General features: G+C 40.3%; 1 long non-coding RNA gene across 1 annotated transcript in view; it reads right to left on the minus strand.

Annotated features, from left to right (window-relative positions):
- The window catches only part of LOC129534069 (uncharacterized), a 32,883-nt gene that overhangs the window by 6,174 nt on the left and 3,929 nt on the right, over nt 1-22,780 (minus strand). The window lies entirely within an intron of this gene.

Consider the following 22,780-nt stretch of genomic DNA (forward strand, 5'->3'; position numbering starts at 1 on the left):
CTCTCCATTTCTCCCTTGCGGATAAACACATATTCAAATATAGCATGGGATATCCAGATGAGTTTAAAAATTTCTTCTTTGATTAATTCTTTCTCAAAGTATTATCTCATTTGATCATATCACACATGAGTTTCACTCAGCTTTTTTTTTTGAGAATAACAAACAGCAGTGTTTCCATTTTACAAGGAAAATGTTACAGACTTGAAGAGATTAACTAATTTGCCTATAGTCCTGTAACTAGTTGCAGCAAAACTTATAATTAAGATCTTCAAGCAAACAAATGGGCTTCTTAAAATTATATATAACCTTTCCTGTAGGCTTTTGAAAAATAAGATAAATAGCGACTGAAGGAAATAAAAATATTTCACCCCAAAGTATACTTCTTTGACATACTTCGAGGTGGGGTGGCTGTTCAGAGACCCTGCAAACAGAAGTAACCCTGCAAAGCTGCCTTTCGTAGGGGACATTTACATCTGTAGACAATCTGCACTGATGCAGCTAGGTTTTGTCTGAGGCCTTTCCTTGTCTAAGAAAGATTAATGAGAGTCTTACTATCTATTCTTTCTGAGGACTGATACCTGTGCAGTTTTATTTATATAACAAGACCACCTTTGCTAGCCGGGCCTCCTCTCCTTGCCCTCCCATAATGCATTTTGCCACCAGAATCTGTTTTGCCATGATCCAAGCTGCCATTCTTTCTGCAACCTCAGGATGGCATACATTTCTTAACTCCATTGGAGGGTGGGGTAGTCACTCTGTGGTTTTCCTTCATGTGCACATTAACAAATTTGTATGCCTTTTCTCCAATTCATCTGAGTTGATCTTTTCAGCAAAACTTCAGAGGGCAAAGGGGAGGTTTTCCTTTGGCTCCTACTGTTTTGTTGCTGTGAGCAGGATTCCAAAGCTCCACTCTTTTGTAAGCTGCAGCTAAGGGAACCCAGGACCTGGCAAGCCAGCAGAAGGGTAAGAGATTCTTACCCATCAGGCTCCCAGCCTCTGTCTGTCTCTCTCTGGTGGAGCAAATGGTAAAAAGCACTGTTTCTTTTTCACCTGCAAGGTTTTGATTAACAGGAGAAAAGGATTTGTGTGACTAGTCTTGGTGTAGTCAAGTACAACTCTGTGTACTCATATTGAATCCTTTTTCTTCCAGAAATCATCTTTTCCTATGCCTTTGTTTTTCTGGGTGTAGCCAAGTACAACTCTGGTGTACTTTTTGGTATGCATATTCATATTTAATCCCTTTTCTTCCAGAAATAATATTTTCCTATGCCTTTGTTTTTCTGTGCTGTTCTGTCAGAAAGATGGGTACCGGATAAGGCTTCCTCTTGTCTTGTTTTATGTCCATAAGAGCTTGACTTGTGATGAAGTGAGAGCACATTCTTTTTGTCTCCACCATCTGGGGGGCATGATCTTCAAGTCATGACAGGTGACCATTCTAAAAATGGCTGGGAACTTGAGGCCAGCACAGTTTCTGTTCTGAACGTGTCAAGTTCTCAGGCGAGTTTGTCTTAACAAGTCCCATCACCATGGGACTTTTGTTGTCTCAACCTTGTTGCTTGTTAGTCTATGGCAACAAGAGTGTTTTGCTATCTGAGACTATCCCTGGTAATGAATTTTGGGGGAGGGGGATTTGGGGGATTGCTTCTTCTATGCCTTCTCTAGGAAACACCACTTTGTTCTAAGCCTGGCAAATTATAATACACCCTGAGCTTTCCATAAAGAGGCAAAGACTCCTATGTTTAAAAAAAAAAGAGGAAATTTGGAGATCACTTATTCTAAATAATTGACTTCTTTGTACCTGTACGAAGACCAAATTGAAAGAAAGACACATAATAGTATCATGGTTAGCCTTAGAAATTTCCTTGACTAAATTAAAGAGCAAAAATCTGACCTGAAACAAAGTTAAAAGCCCTTGTACATTAAAACTGCCTGCTTTGGACCCTTTGCAGGATTCACAATGAAGTCTAGTCCAGCTTGCAGTGTGACAGCTAAAATTCCATGCCTTCATTCCTGCAGCCTTGGTTTGATTCCTGGTCAGGGAATCAATCTCTTTTGGTTTGAAGTTTGTGTGACTTTTGGCTTTTGGGAGTAGGCATTTATTGGTCCTTTTATCTTTCACGGGCAGCTTTTGAGTGGGGCATACAGGGCTTTTGGGCATTTGTGTGAAAATGGTCTGCTGAGACGCTGAGACCTTAAGAGAATGCAGCCGGACAGATGTGGGTTGTAACACATTTGTGGCTAATAAAACTCCTTTCTTTGAGATGTCTTTGAGGTGGTTCTGGATCTTATGAGGTGGGAGAATATTTTTTGTTTTTTGTTTTTTTTAAAGTTAAAAGCCAGAAATATCAGTTGTTTGTCGTGGTTAAAATCTGTTAGAGATTTAAAAGGATTTTTTTGAAAAGATCTCCATGGTCAGAAGTCAGCTTCATTAAAAGCCAATATTCAAGCTATATATACATATATACTTTTCTAAAAAGGCCTTCCTGCTTTTTAAGGCCCGTTTGGGGGGATTTTTTTCAGTCAACTGAAACCTCTTTTAAATATGTGCTTGGTTCCTCTGTTCTTTTCCTTTCTCAAGAATTATTTTATTTACTTCTCCTCCCTATGCTGTCTTTCTCTTTACTGTCTTTGATACCACATGAAAAGATCTAGAAGGGAGTGCTAGTGACTCAGGCCCCTTAAGAAACTCAGAAAAAGGTTCCACTCACCCCCTTTTGAAGCCTTCTGTTTTCCTTGTGGAGTTTCAAGAGTCACAGGCAGATTCTCTCAGATCTAAAGCTCTGCTCTATTTTACATTCTGTTACCTGATCTCTTTGGCCTTGGGGATGCCAAGAATTACTTTGTACTCTAAGAGAGAACTTGACCTTTATGTGTGCAATGGCTGGTGGGTCACTGGCAAGAACTACAGTTTGGGAAGTTCTGACAGTGATTGCAATAAATGGTTGTCACTACAGGGGGCTATGTATTTCTTTGTGTTTAGATGAGAAAGGTGCAGTTTGAACACTTGGAGTCTATGAGCGCTCACCACAGAGGGATGAGACTCTCATGGGAGATGAGCTTGTCAAAGTGGGTCAAATGATTCTGGGTTGCCCACCAGCTTAGGGGCAATGTCTTTGTAACAAGAACTGTCTGCCTAGCCCTCATCTCAAGATGTGTGTCTATTTTTTGGCACCTGGAATTCAATGGAAAAGTGGAACAGAGTTTCGCTCTGTCACCATGCTGGAGTGCAGTGGTGTGATCTCGGCTCACTGCAACCTCTGCCTCCCAGGTTCAAGTGATTGAGGTTCCTACCTCAGCCTCCTGAATAGCTGGGCCTACAGGAGCGTGCCACCATGCCCAGCTAATTTTTGTATTTTTAGTAGAGACAGGGTTTCACCATGTTGGCCAGGATGGTCTCAATCTCTTGACCTTGTGATCCACCTGCCTCAGCCTCCCAAAGTGCTGGGATTATAGGCATGAGTCACTATGCCAGGCTGGAATCCTTGATTTTTAAAGATCTAGATATTATACTTTCCAGCTGTGCCTGCTTTTCACATATTTAAATATTAGGTCCCCCATAAAACCTGCAATGCTTTTTTGGGGCCCAATTTGTTAATGAGCTTTGCCCTGAGGTCAGTGGTCCAGTTGAAGAATGAAGACAAAATTTAAAAGCCACCTATTCAAATAGATTGGTCTCCAAAATATGACCTTCTGGTGTTTTGCTGGTTATTTTGAAAAGGTTTCTAAATTTCCTCTAGGCCCATCTGCATGTTTCCTTATGAAATCCTATGATTTTATGTTACCTTGGCATTTATTTTTAATCTTCCTCTAACACACCCAAACTCCTTGAAAAAGCTAAATCCTCTTTCTCTGTGCTTTGAGATGTAAATTTGCTACCACGTTTAATCTAAAACTCAGTGAGGGCTTTACCTATGTGAGAAAGATAAACTTTATCCTTTTGCATTTACAAAGGTACAGTTTGAATCCAACTGCCTTTTAAACTAGTGAGTTTCAATGGTCTCATGACAAAAATTTTAAAGTCAAAGCTATAAAGTCTTTTTTTATGTTTGTATTTTTATGTATACATGGGTACACATCTATGTTTATACATTGTCCCAACTTAATTTATAAATAAATGAGTGCTCATAAATAACTAGCCCAAAAGTTTATCAAATTTACATGATTTTAGTAATCTTTCATAAATAAAGTGATTTTAAAAGTTATTGGTAAAATATAAATGTCTTCAGAATTTAGACTTTTTTTTTGCCTGGTTCTATTGGTCAGACAGGTGTATACTGTCTCTAATAGATGTTTTAAAGTGATAAAACTGTTGCTTCTATGACATTTTTAATCTGTGAGTTTATGTTTTTGGATTTCAGCCTTTAGATTTTGAGGTCTAGGCAAGTGACCTGTTCAGCCTTTGAGAACAGGGCCTAATCCCTTTCTCCCTGGCTCAGTTGTGCCTTCCGGCCTTGCTAGGAGGAGTTGGATCCTCCAGGCATAGTCTTCACATCCCTGTCCCTTGTCCCAAGATCTGCATCTGGTACATAATTAAAATTGCTTATTTCCTAGGGTTTTCACAAAATAAGGTTACCAAAATAAAAGATAACATTGTGATTAATATGTGTAATTAAAATTGCTAGATATATTAATAAAATAAACAGTTCTGTATACAAAGTACATAAGAAAAGTAGGAAGTATTTTTGGTTTAAAAAAGGTTATATAAGGAGGCAGGAAAATGTGGGTTTTGTTAAAGGAAAAGTAATTTTGGTTAGTTTAGAGGATTTTAAAAGTTGTCTTAAATTGAAGGAATAAAAATAATAATAGATAAAACTTAATGGGGCTGGGTGCATTGGCTCACGCCTGTAATCCCAGCACTTTGGGAGGTCGAGGTGGGCGGATCACCTGAGGTCGGGAGTTCAAGACCTGTCTGGCCAATATGGCAAAACCGTATCTCTACTAAAAATACAAAATTAGCCAAGCGTGGTGGTGCATGCCTGTAATCCTAACCACTCAGAGGCTGAGGCAGGAAAATTGCTTGAACCCAGGAGGCTGGGGTTGCAGTGAACAGAGATCACACCATTGCACTCCAGCCAGGGCAACAAGAGCGAAACTCCATCAAAAAAAAAAAAAAAAAAAAAAAAAACTCAATGGATAAAGAAAGTTGGAAAGAAAGAAAATGGGGAAAATTATAAGACATTAAAAAGGGTTTATGGAAATATTATTGTGTGTGGTCAAAGCTGATTGAGATTGCATGAATCTGCTTATAAGGTTTTATTAAAATTATTGTTAGCATTAATAATACACTGATGAAAAAGTGAAATTTGACTTTCTTTTTAGAACATGATTTTTGTGTAATATTCATAAGAGATAGTAAAACATTTTTTGTTTACATTTTATGTAAACTGCAAATAAAAAAGGGAAGAGAGAGACAGATTTTGTTTGCCTCTTTATCGGGTCTTTGTGTGTGTGTGTGTGTGTGAGAGAGAGAGAGAGAGAGAGAGAGAGAGAGAGAGAGAGAGATGGAGTTTCATTCTTGTTGCCCAGGCTGGAGTGCAATGGTGCGGTCTTGGCTCACTGCAACCTCCACCTCCTGGGTTCAAGCGATTCTCCTGCCTCAGCCTCCCAAGTAGCTGGGATTACAGGTGCCCACCACCACACTTGGCTGATTTTTTTGTATTTTTAGTAGAGACAGGGTTTCACCATGTTGGCCAGGCTTGTCTTGAACTCCTGACTAAGGTGATCTACCAGCCTTGACCTCCCAAAGTGCTGAGATTACAGGTGTGAGCCACCACACCTTGCCTATCAGGTCTTTTAATTGTTTGAAAAGCTGAGTCTCCTGTCACTCTATATGATTTTCGCCTTTTGAAAGCTTTGAATTATCACTTTGGCTAATTGAACGAATGTTTTTTTTCAGTGACTTGTGTTCCCATTTTGAGCACTTTCCAAAATCATATTTCAAATTCCAAATTTGATCTTTGGCCTAAAATTAACTTTTTGTATATTAGGGATCCTGAAAGTCCAAGAGAGACTTATTAGGCTAATTTAGTACGTTAAAGTGATATGGCAAGCATTGTCAAATAAGAAATGGTGTTTAACTTGTATAAATATGTTATTAATGTGCCCCAAGGTTGTATATAGATTCCTTAAATTCTTACATGTCTTAGGATATGTCATCAGTAATAATTATGATTATTACATTAAATTGTTGTATGCCACTGGAATAACCAACTTTTCTTATTAATTGTGTCTTTATGGCTATTTCTAAGTATTTTGTCACCCATAGACAATTATTCTTTTACTTTGATTTTTCTCAAAGAATGGTTTATAATTGGCTATAGTCCCAAATTTCCTTCTTCTTCAAGGAAATTTTTGGAAAGCATCCTGACCAGTATTTAACACTCTTGAATACAGGTTTCTGGTAACTTTGGAGATAACAGTTTAATCTACTCCATAACATTGGACTAGATTAAAAACTTCCAGGACTGTAATTAAAAAGCTGATGTGTTCTGCCTGGTGCGGTGGCTTACGCCTATAATCCCAGCACTTTGGGAGGCCGAGGCGGGTGCATCATGAGGTCAACAGATCGAGACCATCCTGGCCAAAATGGTGAAACAGTCTCCACTTAAAAAAAAAAAAAAAAAAAAAAAGCTGATGTGTTCATGAGGATTGCTAACTCAACAGCAATCAAAGCAAGTATGAATTACATGGGAATGAATAGAGGACTGAAATAATTTTTTATAACTTCGTTTGAAACATTGATGATTCTTTTTATGTTTAGTTTTCCAGAGTCAAGAAAACTTTTTCTTTTGAGCTATTTGTAGCTTACAACAATAGGGAAAAGTATACTTTTGTGAGCAAAGTTGAAATGTTTATCTTACTCTTTACCTGATTTCTCCAGAATTTGGAAACTGTTGGGAAAAGCTGAGCATTGGGAGAAGCTGAGGCAGGGCTTGCATGTCTGACATAATGTAAAAGAGTCTTGGAACATGTCCGGGGTCCAGGGTCTAAAACCCCTTGTGGCCTTTGGAATACCAAATTCTGTGCTAAAGGGTGGAAAGCTACCCTCACCCACCATAATCTAAGCCCAGGGCATAAAATCCCTCATGGCTTGGATAGAATCCAGGGCTTGTGGCTCTGGAACGGGTCTAGACTTACTGGCTCCTTGCTCCTTGCTCTCCCAGGATCGACTGTATTTTGAGTTAAAAGAACCTGCTCTCCATTACCTCAAGTAGCAGAACATGTTCCATATAAATGCTAAACCATCACAGCTGTAGATCATACGCCTGACCTTTTGTCCTCCACATTCTCACCACCTGTTTCTTTGTTGGATTACCAATAAATACCGTGGGCTCCCAGAGCTCAGGGCCTTTGTAGCCTCCATGATTGTGATGGCTCCCCTGGTGTCCCACCTTTCTCTCTCAAACTGTCTTTTTCTCAATCCTTTGACTCCACCGGACTTTGTCACCCCCACGACCTGGTGTTGGGTCTGATCACCCCAACAGGAAACTATTTGTGAGTATTTTTAATTTATGGCAACATAGTTACTTGCATAATTTCAATAAGAATCTGTTTTCTTTTGTAACAGAATGTGATTTGAGACACTGGTTATTTTTCCAAGGTTTTTACTGGAAGGGCATATTTTCAGGTATGACCAGACTGCTTTGAGATTGGAAAGACTGATATGGTACCTTGTCTACATGGTTCTCTTATAAGGTTTCTTTGACCTTATAAGAGGTAGGTAGGTAGGTAAAGAATGTCACTTTCTGATAGGACCAGGAACTTCAAGATCTGTGGGACCTCAAGAATAAAACAATTTACCCAATTCATGTGGATATTACAAGCACAGTCTGTTGGCAGACTCTTGGCTTGATTTTCTAGCCTCAAGCCTTTTAAAAGTCTAATCTTAGATTCTTCATGATTTTCTCCAGCAAAGCCAACTTAAAAACCTACATAGTCAATCACTGTGCTTGCTGCATTTTATGCAAATAATGAAGCCAAACACAATAAAACTAAAACTTATTTTGCAAATAAATTGGTCCTACTATTCCTTACGCTTGGTAGAAATGGGGAACTGAGGAGGGAAAAAATTATGTTTGAGAAGAAAATTACAGTACACTTGTTATTCGATTGTAGCCTTGTTGGTAGTTTTTTAGTTTTTACAATTTCCTACAATTTGGGCTGAACCCTTAATTCTTTCCTTGTTACAAGTCTCCAAACTAATGTTTTCATATTTTTCTTCTATTTCTCTCACTTGGAATCACTAGAAATCAAACCTGTCCTTTTATTTTTTTTGGAAACAGACAACTTGAATTAAACTCTAGAAGAAATCACCACGCAACTTATAAACAGCCTTCATGCCTGATGATGTATGGACTACTCAGAAAGCTCACTTAAACACCTAATTCAAACTACAAATGCAGAAAAAATCTGTCAGATAGCCCCTGCCATCTGAAGATGCTTTAGAATCTCTAGAAAAACCAGTGTGTAGACTGCTTCAGACATTCACTTTTGTTTTTCTTCTATTTCCTTAGAAATACCTCTTACTAAAGATGTTTGCCATATATAGAGGCCTAGCCCATTTGCAATGGCACCTCCTGAAATGGGACACAGCTATTCAATTGACCTGATCTATTCTCAGGTCTAACAGGTTGATTCAAGAAGATATGGGATATGTTTAAATTTAGTATTTTTTGCTTATCACCATTTGTTTTCTTTTCCCTTCCTTTTCCTCTCTATCTAACATTTAACCCAAATCTCTCCAAAGTTATCAACTATATACAAAACATTTTAAAGTTTCAAAGTAAGGTGATATGGTTTGGCTGTGTCCCCACCCAAATCTCATCTTGAATTGTAGCTCCCACAATTCCCATGTGTCATGAGAGGGAACTGGTGGGAAGTGATCAAATCATGGGGGTGGGTCTTTCCTGTGCTGTTCTCATGATAGTGAATAAGTCTCATGAGATCTGATGGTTTTATAAAGAGAAGTTTCCCTGCACAAGTTCTCTCTTGTCTGCCACTACGTAAGATATAAACTTTCACCTTCCACCATGATTGTGAGGCCTCCCCAGCCACGTGGAATTGTGGGTCAATAAAACCTCTTTTTCTTTATAAACTAACCAGTCTCAAGTATAAATTAACCAGTCTCAAGTATGTCTTTATCAGCAGTGTGAAAACAGACGAATACATAAGGACTGAAGGAAATCTCCCTAAAATATTTCATCCTAAAATATACTTATTTGACATATTTTGAGATGGTTGGTCAGACAGCCAACAAACAGAAGTAACCCTGCAAAGCTGTCTTTGGTGGGCAGCATTTGTATCAGTAGATAATCTGCATAGATGCAGCCAGCTTTTCTCTGAGGCCTTCCCCTGTCTGGACCTAGAAAAAATTACCTGAGAGTCTGATTATCTTAAAAGGTCTAAAAGAAACATTTACCATCTATTTTCTCTAAGAGCTTTTACCTGTGAGTTTTATTATATAACAAGACCACCTTTGCTAGCTACTCCCATCTTTTCCCCCTTTCATAACCTGTTTTACCACCATAATCTGTTTTGCCGCAATCCAAGTCCCCATTCTTTCTGCATCTTCAAGATGGTGTATCGGCTTCTGAATGCCTTTGGGGGGGGGGGGGTAATCACTCTGTGGTTTGCTCCCCACGTGCATGTTAATAAATTTGTATGCCTTTTCTCCAATTAATCTGCCTTTTGTGGGTTATTAGCAATTGTATACACTTATTAATAAACACAGTTTCTCTTGCAGAGATTTAATGAATATGGGGATGAGAAATTCAAAGCTTTGTGTGGAGGGTGGTTTAGGCAGTGGGGATGCAGCAAAGGTTCTGAGGCATAAATGAGCTTATCAAGGTCTCTGAGAAGAAGAAATAAGAACAACCAGGCTAGGCGCAGTGGCTGACGCCTGTAATTCTAGAACTTTGGGAGACCAAGATGGGCAGATCACCTGAGGTCAGGAGTTTGAGAACAGCCTGGCCAACATGGTGAAACCCCATCTCTACTTAAAATATAAAAATTAGCCGAGTGTGGTGGCAGGCACCTGTAGTCCCAGCTACTCAGGAGGCTAGGCAGGAGAATCACTTGAACCCAGGAGGTGGAGGTTGCAATAAGCTGAGATGATGCCACTGCATTCCAGCCTGGGTGACAGAGCGAGAATCTGTCTCAAAAAACAAAAAAGAATAAGTAGTAGGCCAGGCCAGGTTGTTAAGGATGATGTATATGAGATTGTGAGTTGGAGGGAACTGAGGTCTGGGAAATACGCAACTACTCAGGGGTCAGATCCTGTGAGGCACCATCAGCCACAGTAAGGACACTGGATTAATTCTGAATATGAGAGAACATTTGTAGTGTCTGAGCAAATGAGCCACAGGAAATGATTTTCCAATTCAAAAGCTCCAACTGGCTGCTGAGTGAAGACTAGAGAGTAAGAAGTGGGAAGGAAAGAAACAGCTAGAAGGTGAGTAGAGTAGGGTTCGGGAAGAAGGGGGTGGCCTGAGGCATTGCTGGAGGAGGTAAGAAACAAGTTGTGGGGCAGCTTTGCAAACAGGTGATGTCAGGAATCAGGCTGTGGCTATTAGGAAGTCAGGGGTTTCTTACAGCCCAGCAAGTAGGCAGGTTCTGTCAGTAGGCAGGTAAGTGATGTGAGCAGTTATATGACACCGGCCAGCAGGTGTGGCACACTTACCAGCAGGTGGGTCAAATCTGCAAACAGGTGAGTCATGCTGGCAAGGGGACCAGATACTTCTTTAATTAGATGGTATGGGCTGAATTGTGTGTCCCTGCCCCCTTAAAATTCATATATTGAAGTCCTCACCCCTAGTACCTCAGAATATGACTGCATTTGGGGTCAGGGCCTTTAAAGAGGTAATTAATTTAAAACGAGGCCACAGAGGTTGGCCCCAATCTGACCAAAGTCCTTACCAAAAGAGATTAGGACATAAACTTGCACAGTGGGGTAAACCACATGAAGATGGAGAGAAGATGGCCATCCATAAGCCAAGGAGAGTGTCCCTCAGAGGAAACCCACTCTGCTGATACCTTGATATTGTTCTGTTACCAGAAAGTGGGGGGAATCTTCAGTCCTTAGTCATTTTGGGAGAAAGATTTCAGCGAAGAAACAGTTCAAAGATAGCAGAGCTTTATTGAAGGGAAATGGAGAGGAGAGAGTTTATTTAAAGAGACAGTACACTCTGAAAGATGAGGCAGAATGGGCTCCTGAAAGAGTGAGTAGGCCAGCAGCCCCAAGAGCTCTACACTGCAGTTTTTATTATGTAGAACCCTTTCTTGAAGTTCCCACCTCTGCTTTAAGTCTCTACCTTTTTTCTTTGTCTAGTTTGTCCGCTATTGCCTTAAGTCCCTGCCTTTCTCCCACCTAGTTCCCACACCAGGGTTGTGGGATTCTCCTTTACTGTCAGTTGATGTGCATGTGCAGCCCAGTGTTGGCTGCAAATTTTACCTATTGGCAGCACTGCTCATTACCGTCACCCCCAGAAGATGGGATAGCAGTCAAACCTATACTTATTGCACCTGAGTATCTCTTAGGAATTTCTCTTTTGCCCTCTTTCCTCCTTATCAGCATGTATCTAGCTACATTCTGTCAGGTTAACTGCAGAGCATACTCTTACTGGGCATCTTAATGGGAGTTCCTTCCTGTATAGGTACTTGCCCTCCTCTCTGATCCTGTGTAGCATGCGTGTTTCAGGTGGTCTCTGGCATGTGAGATTTTCCAGACCTCCCTTTTTTCAAGGGGTCCTCCTGTCTGCTTGCATTAATCTGCCTATTCTAACAGTTCTTCAACCCTTCAGAATTATGAGAAAATAAATTGCTAATGTTTAAAGCCTCCCAGTCTCTGGTACTTTGTTATGGCAGTCCTAGCAAACTAACACAGATGGACAACTTGTATAAATCTCTGAGAGGTCCTGCATGTGTCTGAGGGCTACAGAAGCAGCTGAAAGAGGTTGCTGAGTGTATGGGGGACTTGGGAGAGTGATATGGAGGTCATGGGTGGCTAGGAGATTCTATGAACCAGTGGGTGACCAGGGCAAAAATCCAGGGATGATAACAAGACAGCTCATTGACACAAGGATATCTGAGCACTGACGATGAGTTATGTGGAGAGAAAAGGAGAAGACAGGGGATTTGAGTAGTAGCTTAGCAACTCCATTGAATCCCTGGAGACTGGACCACAGCAGGTGACCCTGGAGAGATTCTGGACCTCTGGTTGAGAGCTTAGGAGGATAGTTGGAAACCATGATGCTAAGAGTAATTTGAGGAATTGGGCCTAGAGGTTATTTATGGGCAGTCAGTAATGATACCACTATCATCCAAACAGGAACAGTGAGAAGCCAGTACTCTACTAGCTCCTAGAAAAGGGGTCAGAAATCCACCTCCATTTTCACTGAGGCCACACCTTGTGGCTGAGCATAGATTCTGACTTTCCCATCTCACCAAATATATTAATTTACCAAATTTCTTGCTCCCTAATCTGTTTCTGGGTCTGCAGAATCTGGTAGGACACATCCTGGGTGTGAGCAGGCAACATAGATAAGCTGCTCCAAACTGTGCTTCCTCTAGTCCTATAATGTCATAATAATAATTTTTTCCCTTTTTTCAGCTTTTGGGTTTTACTAAAAATAGTTACACTAATTAAAACTTTCCATTTTGTTTGTATGTTTTTACCTTCAGAATGCACTAACACAATTACAGTACTGTTAACCAATTTTGTTCACCTTCTACGAAAGGTGACTTCAACAGAAGCAGCCTCTGTTTATCTCTGAAAAATTATGTCACTGAAACAAGTAGACCCTTTATTTTCAATGAATGTCAAAAGAGATTATAATGCTTGGGTTTCTGTAATCTGCAGGAAAGATATTTACATGTGTCTGACAAAACCAGTTACACCCAGGTGCCTTGGGTTAAGTAAATCAGATGGCATTCATGCCAGGTCAGAAATAGGGCAGGGCCCAGCCAGTTTTTCACGTGACATAAAAGAGGGATCCGGTATCTTCAGGGATGAAAGCTGGCCTTAAAAAGTTCAAGGAAGTTCAAGTCAAATGTAAAATTACCTGGAAATTTTGGATATAATTATAAAAATTCATGCTATTTTTTATCCTCCTCTATAAATTACCTATATTGTTAGAACATGTGAGAGTGGGGCCCTGACCCCATTGGTATAGCCATTACCAGAATGATAATGATAGAATCATTATCAAGACTTTAGGGTATAACCATTAGCAAGACCACAGAGTCTGGAAGCAGCTGTGGAGAGAATTTGAGGCTAGATGTATTCTGTTTTTTTCTGATTTTTAGTTTGTGCCTTGATCGGTTAATTCCAGTTTCAAGCCTCAAGGCTGGTTTGTGCATTGGTGAATATGGGCTGCCAAAGTTGGGGGGATGGTAAAAGTTATGTAGCACAATTCCTAGAACCTACCAGACCTGAATTTGAGTATTCACTCTGCTACTCACCAGCAGAACAATCATGGGCCAATGTCTCGAGCTATTTGAGCTTTCATTTCCTCATCTGCAAAAAGGGCCCTGTTAAGTACATATCTCTTGGGGTTACTGTCGAATGAATGAGAAGCTTTAAAGCAAGTACTCAGCACAGTATCTGACACATGTTAAGTGTTGGGGATTATTATCATTATGACCAGAAAAATTTACCTCAATTTGAACAACAGGGTAAGGCCAAGCTCTGGGGGAATGTATGTAATATCCAATTTAGCAGAACTTAAATTTTCTAGCACTTGCGGGATATTGTCCATATCCTCTTTGTTCATTCAGTAGGTGCCTGGTTGCTTAAAGGGTGGACAAAATTGTTGACCATCTAGGTCAGATGTGTGGTGAAGTCAGCAGCTGATGGCATCAGAAGAGAAGGGCTCCCTTCATCCACTGCTCCTGCATCCACTGCAGGGCTCAGTCCTGACACTTTCCATAGAACCCTAGGTGAACACCTTAACCTCTGTGATTTAGAAATAACATGGATATGAAGGGCATGCTTATTTACAGACCAGTTGTGAAAACCAAGTAAGACTCTAATGTAAAAGCATTTTGTAGGCTGCAAAGCACTCAACACATTCAAAGTTCAATTATTATTCCAGACTTCCTTTCCTTACTTAAGCATTTAGTGACCTCAAATTGTCCCTGGCCAATCTGAGGCTCTTCTCTACCTAGTGCACAGAGCCCCATGTTTCATGCAATAGTTTCTTCCCTTCATGCAAGTGTCCCCATGGTGTCCTGTCAGCTGTACTCCACCATGTAACACACCAGGATACCAGGTTACCACTTACTACCTAATCTGATACTTCGCAAACATGCCTGATCATGAGACACCCAGTGCCTGTGAGAAATAGAAGTCCTCAGACACCACATAAGATTTACTAGATCCAAATCTTCAAAGGAGGGGCTTGGGACATTTTTAACAAAAGCCACAAGTGATTCTGTAACTCAGCAGGTTTGGGAAACAGTAAACTAATACATGCAAATGTGTTGGTTAACTAATATATTACTCTATCTGGACTCAACCCAATTAAAATGTATAGCTGTTTTAATATCTTAAGTGGGCTATACTAGTTCTGGAGATTTCAAGTAGGATCCAAGGGAGGGTTTGTGAATAAAAAGAATTCTTTTAATCACACTATTAGGAAGAATGTTTATTAAATTCTACATACATTTTTGTAGTACCATAGTTTGAGATATAAATATCCTTGGGGGAAAGCTATAGGATGACCAATGATTAGAAACAACAAATAACAATTTTAAAAAATTGAAAGAAATTAAGTCCAGAGGTGAGCCACTTTAGCAAGAATCTTTAAATTTGAGAATAAATATTAGCTTATTTCACTGATTCTAAAATAGATTTTTTTCACATTTTAATGTCTCTGAAATCAGAATGTTTCTTAAAGCTGATTAGCAACAATTTTTCTTAGTGGTATATAAAATAATAGGATTTCTTAACAAAGGGTGTATCTTGGATTCAGTGAAATACTGAAACACAAGACAGTGACAATTTTCTCCATCTCTATTGACACATCACAAGTGGTCTATGCCCTTGCCTGGGTGCCTCCTGTGCATCTCCATTTCCACAAGCCTGCCTACATTTGAAGCTCCAGTGCCAACTGTGCATCTCACTGGCCACAGCCTGCCCAGCTCACCCAGGCTGCAGGGATGTCTCTCCTCTTCTTACAGCTTTTGCTGTCTGTAGCACCTATTTTCTGTTTCTCTTGCTTAGCATTTATGCTGCTGCTTTGTTGACCAAATATTATTTGTTATCATATTATAAACATCTTTGAACTCTGAAACTAAATGGTAAACACCTTGAGTCCAGAAAAGTTGCCTCTATCTTTTGCTTTCTCCCAGGGTCTAACACAGGGCTCCTACATGGTAATATTCAATAAATATTGATGATGATGCCATTTAGGTAGGGTGATGACATATTTCATCATCCAGACCAAGACATTTTGAAGGTGAAAGGGGGCACAATGAATATTTATGGGGCACAACAGGCATAAACTAGGACTATCCTGGGCACTTTACATATAGACGCCTTTCTCCCTTCTACATTGTAAACTTGTTGAGGGAAGAGATAATGTTTTAGTCATCCCTTTTTCTACAATACAAAAAGTATAGTGCTTTGCACCTCATTAAGTACTAAATGAAGTATGATTCCTTCCCTGTCTACAAGATAATATGATTTTAACCAAACTTTCCAGCCTCAATCCCAATGATCTCTCAAATATTTTCCAGGAAAATTAAATTATTTTCAAGAACTAACATACTTCTCTTATCTTGGTGCCTTTGTCAATGCTATTGCCTCAGCCAGACATTAATAGTCACCCAAAGATGTCTACATCCTAATCCCCAGATTGTACAAGTTACCTTACATGATAAAGGGGACCTACCAGGCATAATTAAGTAAGGGTCTTGAGAAGGGAAGATATTATCTTGCATCATCTAGGTAGGCCCAATGTGTAATCACGATGTGGAATCCTTATCAGGGAAAAAGGAGGCAGGAGAGTCAGAATCAGAGAGGGAGAGATTAGAAGATGCTTTGCAGATAAGAGTATGAGGCCACAAGTCGAGGAATATAGGTGGCCTCTAGAGGCTGGAAAAGGCAACAAAATGAATTCTCTTCAAGAAATCCAGAAGGAATGTAGCCCTGCTGACCCATTCTCAGTTTCTGACCTCCAGAACTGGAAGTAAAAAATTTGTGTTGGTCAAGCCACTAAGTTTGTGGTAGAGCAGTCATAGGAAACTACTTACACCATGCTAATCTGCAAGAATTAATCAAACACCAGCTCATCCTGAATCCATTTCCTGATTTCTTGCAGCTGAATTTAACCTCTGCCTGATTTAACCTCTTCTCCTTTTGCGACTCTTTTATAGCAATTACCTCACTTGATAGTATAGTGCAAACACATGGTCCCTCTTCTTAGCCCTTATTTAGATACAAGTAGTAGAAAACCAATTAAAAGTAGTTTAAGCAGACTGGTTGGCGGTTCCAACACGACCAAATAGGAACAGCTCCAGTCTACAGCTCCCAGCATGAGCGACGCAGAAGACGGGTGATTTCTGCATTTCCAACTGAGGTACCGGGTTCATCTCACTGAGGCTTGTCGGACAGTGGGTGCAGGACAGTGGGTGCAGTGCACCAAGCATAAGCCGAAGCAGGGCGAGGCATCGCCTCACCAGGGAAGTACAAGGGGTCAGGGAATTCCCTTTCATAGCCAAGCAAGGCTGTGACAGACTGCACCTTGAAAATCGGGTCACTCCCACCCTAATACTGCGCTTTTCTAATGGTCTTAGCAACGGCACAACAGGAGATTATATCCCGCGCATGGCTTGGAGGGTCCCACGCCCACGGAGCCTCACTCATTGCTAGCACAGCAGTCTGAGATGGAACTGCAAGGCAGCAGCGAGGGTGGGGGAGGGGTGCCCACCACTGTGAGGCTTGAGTAGGTAAACAAAGCAGCCAGGAAGCTGGAACTGGGTGGAGCCCACCGCAGCTCAAGGAGGCCTGCCTGCCTCTGTAGACTCCACCTCTGGGGGCAAGGCATAGCCAAACAAAAGGCAGCAGAAACCTCTGCAGACTTAAATGTCCCTGTCTAACAGCTTTGAAGAGAGTAGTGGTTCTCCCAGCATGGAGTTTGAGATCTGAGAATGGACAGACTGCCTCCTCAAGTGGTTCCCTGATGCTTGAGTAGGCTATCTGGGAGGCTCCCACCAGTAGGGGCAGACTGACACCTCACACGGCCGGGTACTCCTCTGAGATGAAACCGCCAGAGGAACGATCAGACAGCAACATTTGCTGTTCAGCAATATTCGCTGTCCTGCAGCCTCCACTGCTGATACCCAGGCAAACAGGGTCTGGAGTGGACCTCCAGCAAACTCCAACAGACCTCCAGCTGAGGGTCCTGACTGTTAAAGGGAAAACTAACAAACAGAAAGGACATCCACACCAAAACCCCATCTGTACGTCACCATCATCAAAGACCAAAGGTAGATAAAGCCACAAAGATGGGGAAAAAACAGAACAGAAAAACTGAAAATTCTAAAAATCAGAGTGCCTCTCCTCCTCCAAAGGAATGCAGCTCCTCAACAACAATGGACCAAAGCTGGATGGAGAATGACTTTGACGAGTTGAGAGAAGAAGGCTTCAGACTATCAAACTTCTCCGAGCTAAAGGAAGAAGTACGAACCCATCACAAAGAAGTTAAAAACACTGAAAAAAGATTAGACGAATGGCAAACTGGAATAACCAATGCAGAGAAGTCCTTAAAGGACTTGATGGAGCTGAAAACCATGGCACGAGAACTACGTGATGAATGCACAAGCTTCAGTAGCCGATTTGATCAACTGGAAGAAAGGATATCAGTGATTGAAGATCAAATTAATGAAATGAAGCAAGAAGAGAAGTTTAGAGAAAAAAGAATAAAAAGAAATGAACAAAGCCTCCAAGAAATATGGGACTATGTGAAAAGACCAAATCTATGTCTAATTGGTTATCTGAAAGTGACGGGGAGAATGGAACCAAGTTGGAAAACACTTTACAGGATATTATCCAGGAGAACTTCCCCAATCTAGCAAGGCAGGCCAACATTCAGATTCAGGAAATACAGAGAATGCCACCAAGATACTCCTCAAGAAGAGCAACTCCAAGACACATCATTGTCAAATTCACCAAAGTTGAAATGAAGGAAAAAATGTTAAGGACAGCCAGAGAGAAAGGTCAGGTTACTCACAAAGGAAAGCCCATCAGACTAACAGCTGATCTCTCAGCAGAAACTCTACAAGCCAGAAGAGAGTGGGGGCCAATATTCAACATTCTTAAAGAAAAGAATTTTCAACCCAGAATTTCATATCCAGCCAAACTAAGCTTCATAAGTGAAGGAGAAATAAAATACTTTACAGACAAGCAAATGCTGAGAGATTTTGTCACCACCAGGCCTGCCCTAAAAGAGCTCCTGAAGGAAGCAATAAACATGGAAAGGAACAACCGGTACCAGCCACTGCAAAAACATGCCAAATTGTAAAGCCCACTGATGCTAGGAAGAAACTGCATCAACTAATGAGCAAAATAACCAGCTAACATCATAATGACATGATCAAATTCACACATAACAATATGAACCTTAAATGTAAATGGACTAAATGCTCCAATTAAAAGACACAGACTGGCAAATTGGATGAAGAGTCAAGACCCATCAGTGTGCTGTATTCAGGAAACCCATCTCATGTGCAGAGACACACATAGGCTCAAAATAAAGGATGGAGGAAGATCTACCAAGCAAATGGAAAACAAAAAAAGGCAGGGGTTGCAATCCTAGTCTCTGATAAAACAGACTTTAAACCAACAAAGATCAAAAGAGACAAAGAAGGCCATTACATAATGGTAAAGGGATCAATTCAACAAGAAGAGCTAACTATCCTAAATATATATGCACCCAATACAGGAGCACCCAGATTCATAAAGCAAGTCCTTACAGACCTAAAAGAGACTTAGACTCCCACACAATAATAATGGGAGACTTTAACACCCCACTGTCAACATTAGACAGATCAATGAGAGAGAAAGTTAACAAGGATATCCAGGAATAGAATTCAGTTCTGCACCAAGCAGACCTAATAGACATCTACAGAACTCTCCACCCCAAATCAAAAAATATACATTCTTCTCAGCACCACATTGCACCTATTCCAAAACTGACCACATAGTTGGAAGTAAAGCACTCCTCAGCAAATGTAAAAGAACAGAAATTATAACAAACTGTCTCTCAAGCCACAGTGTAATCAAACTAGAACTCAGGATTAAGAAACTCACTCAAAACCACTCAACTACATGGAAACTGCACAACCTGCTCCTGAATGACTACTGGGTACATAACAAAATGAAGACAGAAATAAAGATGTTCTTTGAAACCAATGAGAACAAAGACACAACATACCAGAATCTCTGGGACACATTTAAAGCAGTGTGTAGAGGGAAATTTATAGCACTAAATGCCCACAACAGAAAGCAGGAAAGACATAAAATTGACACCCTAACATCGCAATTAAAATAACTAGAGAAGAAAGAGCAGACACATTCCAAAGCTAGCAGAAGGCAAGAAATAACTAAGATCAGAGCAGAACTGAAGGAGATAGAGACACAAAAAACCCTTCAAAAAATCAATGAATCTGGGATCTGGTTTTTTGAAAAGATCAACAAAATTGATAGACCACTAGCAAGACTAATAGAGAAGAAAAGAGAGAATAATCAAATAGATGCAATAAAAAATGATAAAGGGGATACCACCGCCGATCCCACAGAAATACAAACTACCATCAGAGAATAATATAAATACCTCTATGCAAATAAACTAGAAAATCTAGAAGAAATGGATAAACTCCTCGACACATACACCCTCCCAAGACTAAACCAGGAAGAAGCTGAATCTCTTAATAGACCAATAACAGGCTCTGAAATTAAGGCAATAATTAATAGCTTACCAACCAAAAAATGTCCAGGACCAGACAGATTGACAGCCGAATTCTACCAGAGGTGCAAGGAGTAGCTGGTACCATTCCTTCTGAAACTATTCCAATCAATAGAAAGAGAGGGAATCCTCCCTAACTCATTTTATGAGGCCAGCGTCATCCTGATACCAAAGCCTGGAAGAGACACAAGAAAAAAAAAGAGAATTTTAGACCAATATCCCTGATGAATATCAGTGCAAAAATCCTCAATAAAATACTGGCAAACCGAATCCAGCAGCACATCAAAAAGCTTATCCACCATGATCAAGTGGGCTTCATCCCTGCCATGCAAGGCTGGTTCAACATACGAAAATCTATAAACGTAATCCAGCATATTAACAGAACCAAAGACAAAAACCACATGATTATCTCAATAGATGCAGAAAAGGCCTTCAACAAAATTCAACAGCTCTTCATGCTAAAAACGCTCAATAAATTAGGTATTGATGGGACGTATCTAAAAATAATAAGAGCTATTTATGACAGACCCACAGCCAATATCATACTGAATGGGCAAAAACTGGAAGCATTCCCTTTGAAAACTGGCACTAGACAGGGATGCCCTTTCTCACCACTCCTATTCAACATAGTGTTGGAAGTCCTGGCCAAGGCAATCAGGCAGGAGAAAGAAATAAAGGGTATTCAATTAGGAAAAGAGGAAGTCAAATTGTCTCTGTTTGCAGACGACATGATTGTATATCTAGAAAACCCCATTGTCTCAGCCCAAAATCCCCTTAAGTTGATAAGCAACTTCAGCAATGTCTCAGGATGCAAAATCCATGTGCAAAAATCACAAGCATTTTATACACCAATAACAGAGAAACAGAGAGGCAAATCATGAGTGAACTCCCATTCACAATTGCTTCAAAGAGAATAAAATACCTAGAATTCCAGCTTACAAGGGATGTGAAGGACCTCTTCAAGGAGAACTACAAACCACTGCTCAATGAAATAAAAGAGGACACAAACAAATGGAAGAACATTCCATGCTCATGGATAGGAAGAATCAATATTATGAAAATGGCCATACTGCCCAAGGTAATTTATAGATTCATTGCCATCCCCATCAAGCTACCAATGACTTTCTTCACAGAATTGGAAAAAACTACTTTAAAGTTCACATGGAACCAAAAAAGAGCCCACATTGCCAAGTCAATCCTAAGCCAAAAGAACAAAGCTGGAGGCATCACACTACCTGACTTCAAACTAGACTACAAGCCTACAGTAACCAAAACAGCACGGTACTGGTACCAAAACAGAGATATAGACCAATGGAACAGAACAGAGCCCTCAGAAATAATACCACACATCTAAAACTATCTGATCTTTGACAAACCTGAGAAAAACAAGAAATATGGAAAGGATTCCCTATTTAACAAATGGTGCTGGAAAAACTGGCTAGCCATATGTAGAAAGCTGAAACTGGATCCCTTCCTTACACTTTATACAACAATCAATTCAAGATGGACTTAAATGTTAGACCTAAAACCATTGAAACCCTAGATGAAAACCTAGGCAATACCATTCAGGACATAGGCATGGGCAAGGACTTCATGTCTGAAACACCAAAAGCAATGGCAACAAAAGCCAAAACTGACAAATGGGATCTAATTAAACTAAAGAACTTCTGCACAGCAAAAGAAACTACCATCAGAGTGAACGGGCAACCTACAGAATGGGAGAAAATTTTTGTAATCTACTCATCTGACAAAGGGCTAATATCCAGAATCTACAAAGAACTCAAACAAATTTACAAGAAAAAAACAAACAACCCCATCAGAAAGTGGTCAAAGGATATGAACAGACACTTCTCAAAAGAAGACATTTATGCAGCCAACAGACACATGAAAAAATGCTCATCATCACTGGCCATCAGAGAAATGCAAATCAAAACCACAATGAGATGTCATCTCACACCAGTTAGAATGGCGATCATTAAAAAGTCAGGAAACAACAGGTACTGGAGAGGATGTGGAGGAATAGGAACACTTTTACACTGTTGGTGGGACTGTAAACTAGTTCAACCATTGTGGAAGACAGTGTGGTAATTCCTCAGGGATCTAGAACTAGAAATACCATTTGACCCAGCCATCTCATTACTGGGTATATACCCAAAGGATTATAAATCATGTTGCTATAAAGACAGAAGCACACGTATGTTTACTGCAGCACTACTCACAATAGCAAAGACTTGGATCCAACCCAAATGTCCAACAATGATAGACTGGATTAAGAAAATGTGGCACATATACACCATGGAATACTATGCAGCCATAAAAATAATGAGTTCATGTCCTTTGTACGGACATGGATGAAGCTGGAAACCATCATTCTCAGCAAACTATCGCAAGGACAAAAAACCAAACACCACATGTTCTCACTCATAGGTGGGAAATGAACAATGAGAACACTTGGACACAGGAAGGGGAACATCACACAGCAGGGCCTGTTGTGGGGTGGGAGGAGAGGGGAGGGATAGCATTAGGAGATATACATAATGTAAATGACGAGTTAATGGGTGTAGCACACCAACATGACACATGTATACATATGTAACAAACTTGCACGTTGTGCACATGTACCTTAGAACTTAAAGTATAATTAAAATATATATATATATTTTTTTTTAAAGTTAAAAAAATAGTTTAAGCAAAAAGATAATTTACTGAGTCATGTAAAGTGAAAAGTCCAAGGATGGAGCTTCACGGAAACTTGGACCCACGTGCTCAATGTCATCACGTGTTGGACTCCAGCTCTTGGCTTTGCTTTCTTCTGT

The sequence above is a fragment of the Gorilla gorilla genome, chromosome 5 (genome assembly GCF_029281585.2).
Source record: "Gorilla gorilla gorilla isolate KB3781 chromosome 5, NHGRI_mGorGor1-v2.1_pri, whole genome shotgun sequence".
Lineage (NCBI taxonomy): Eukaryota > Metazoa > Chordata > Mammalia > Primates > Hominidae > Gorilla > Gorilla gorilla.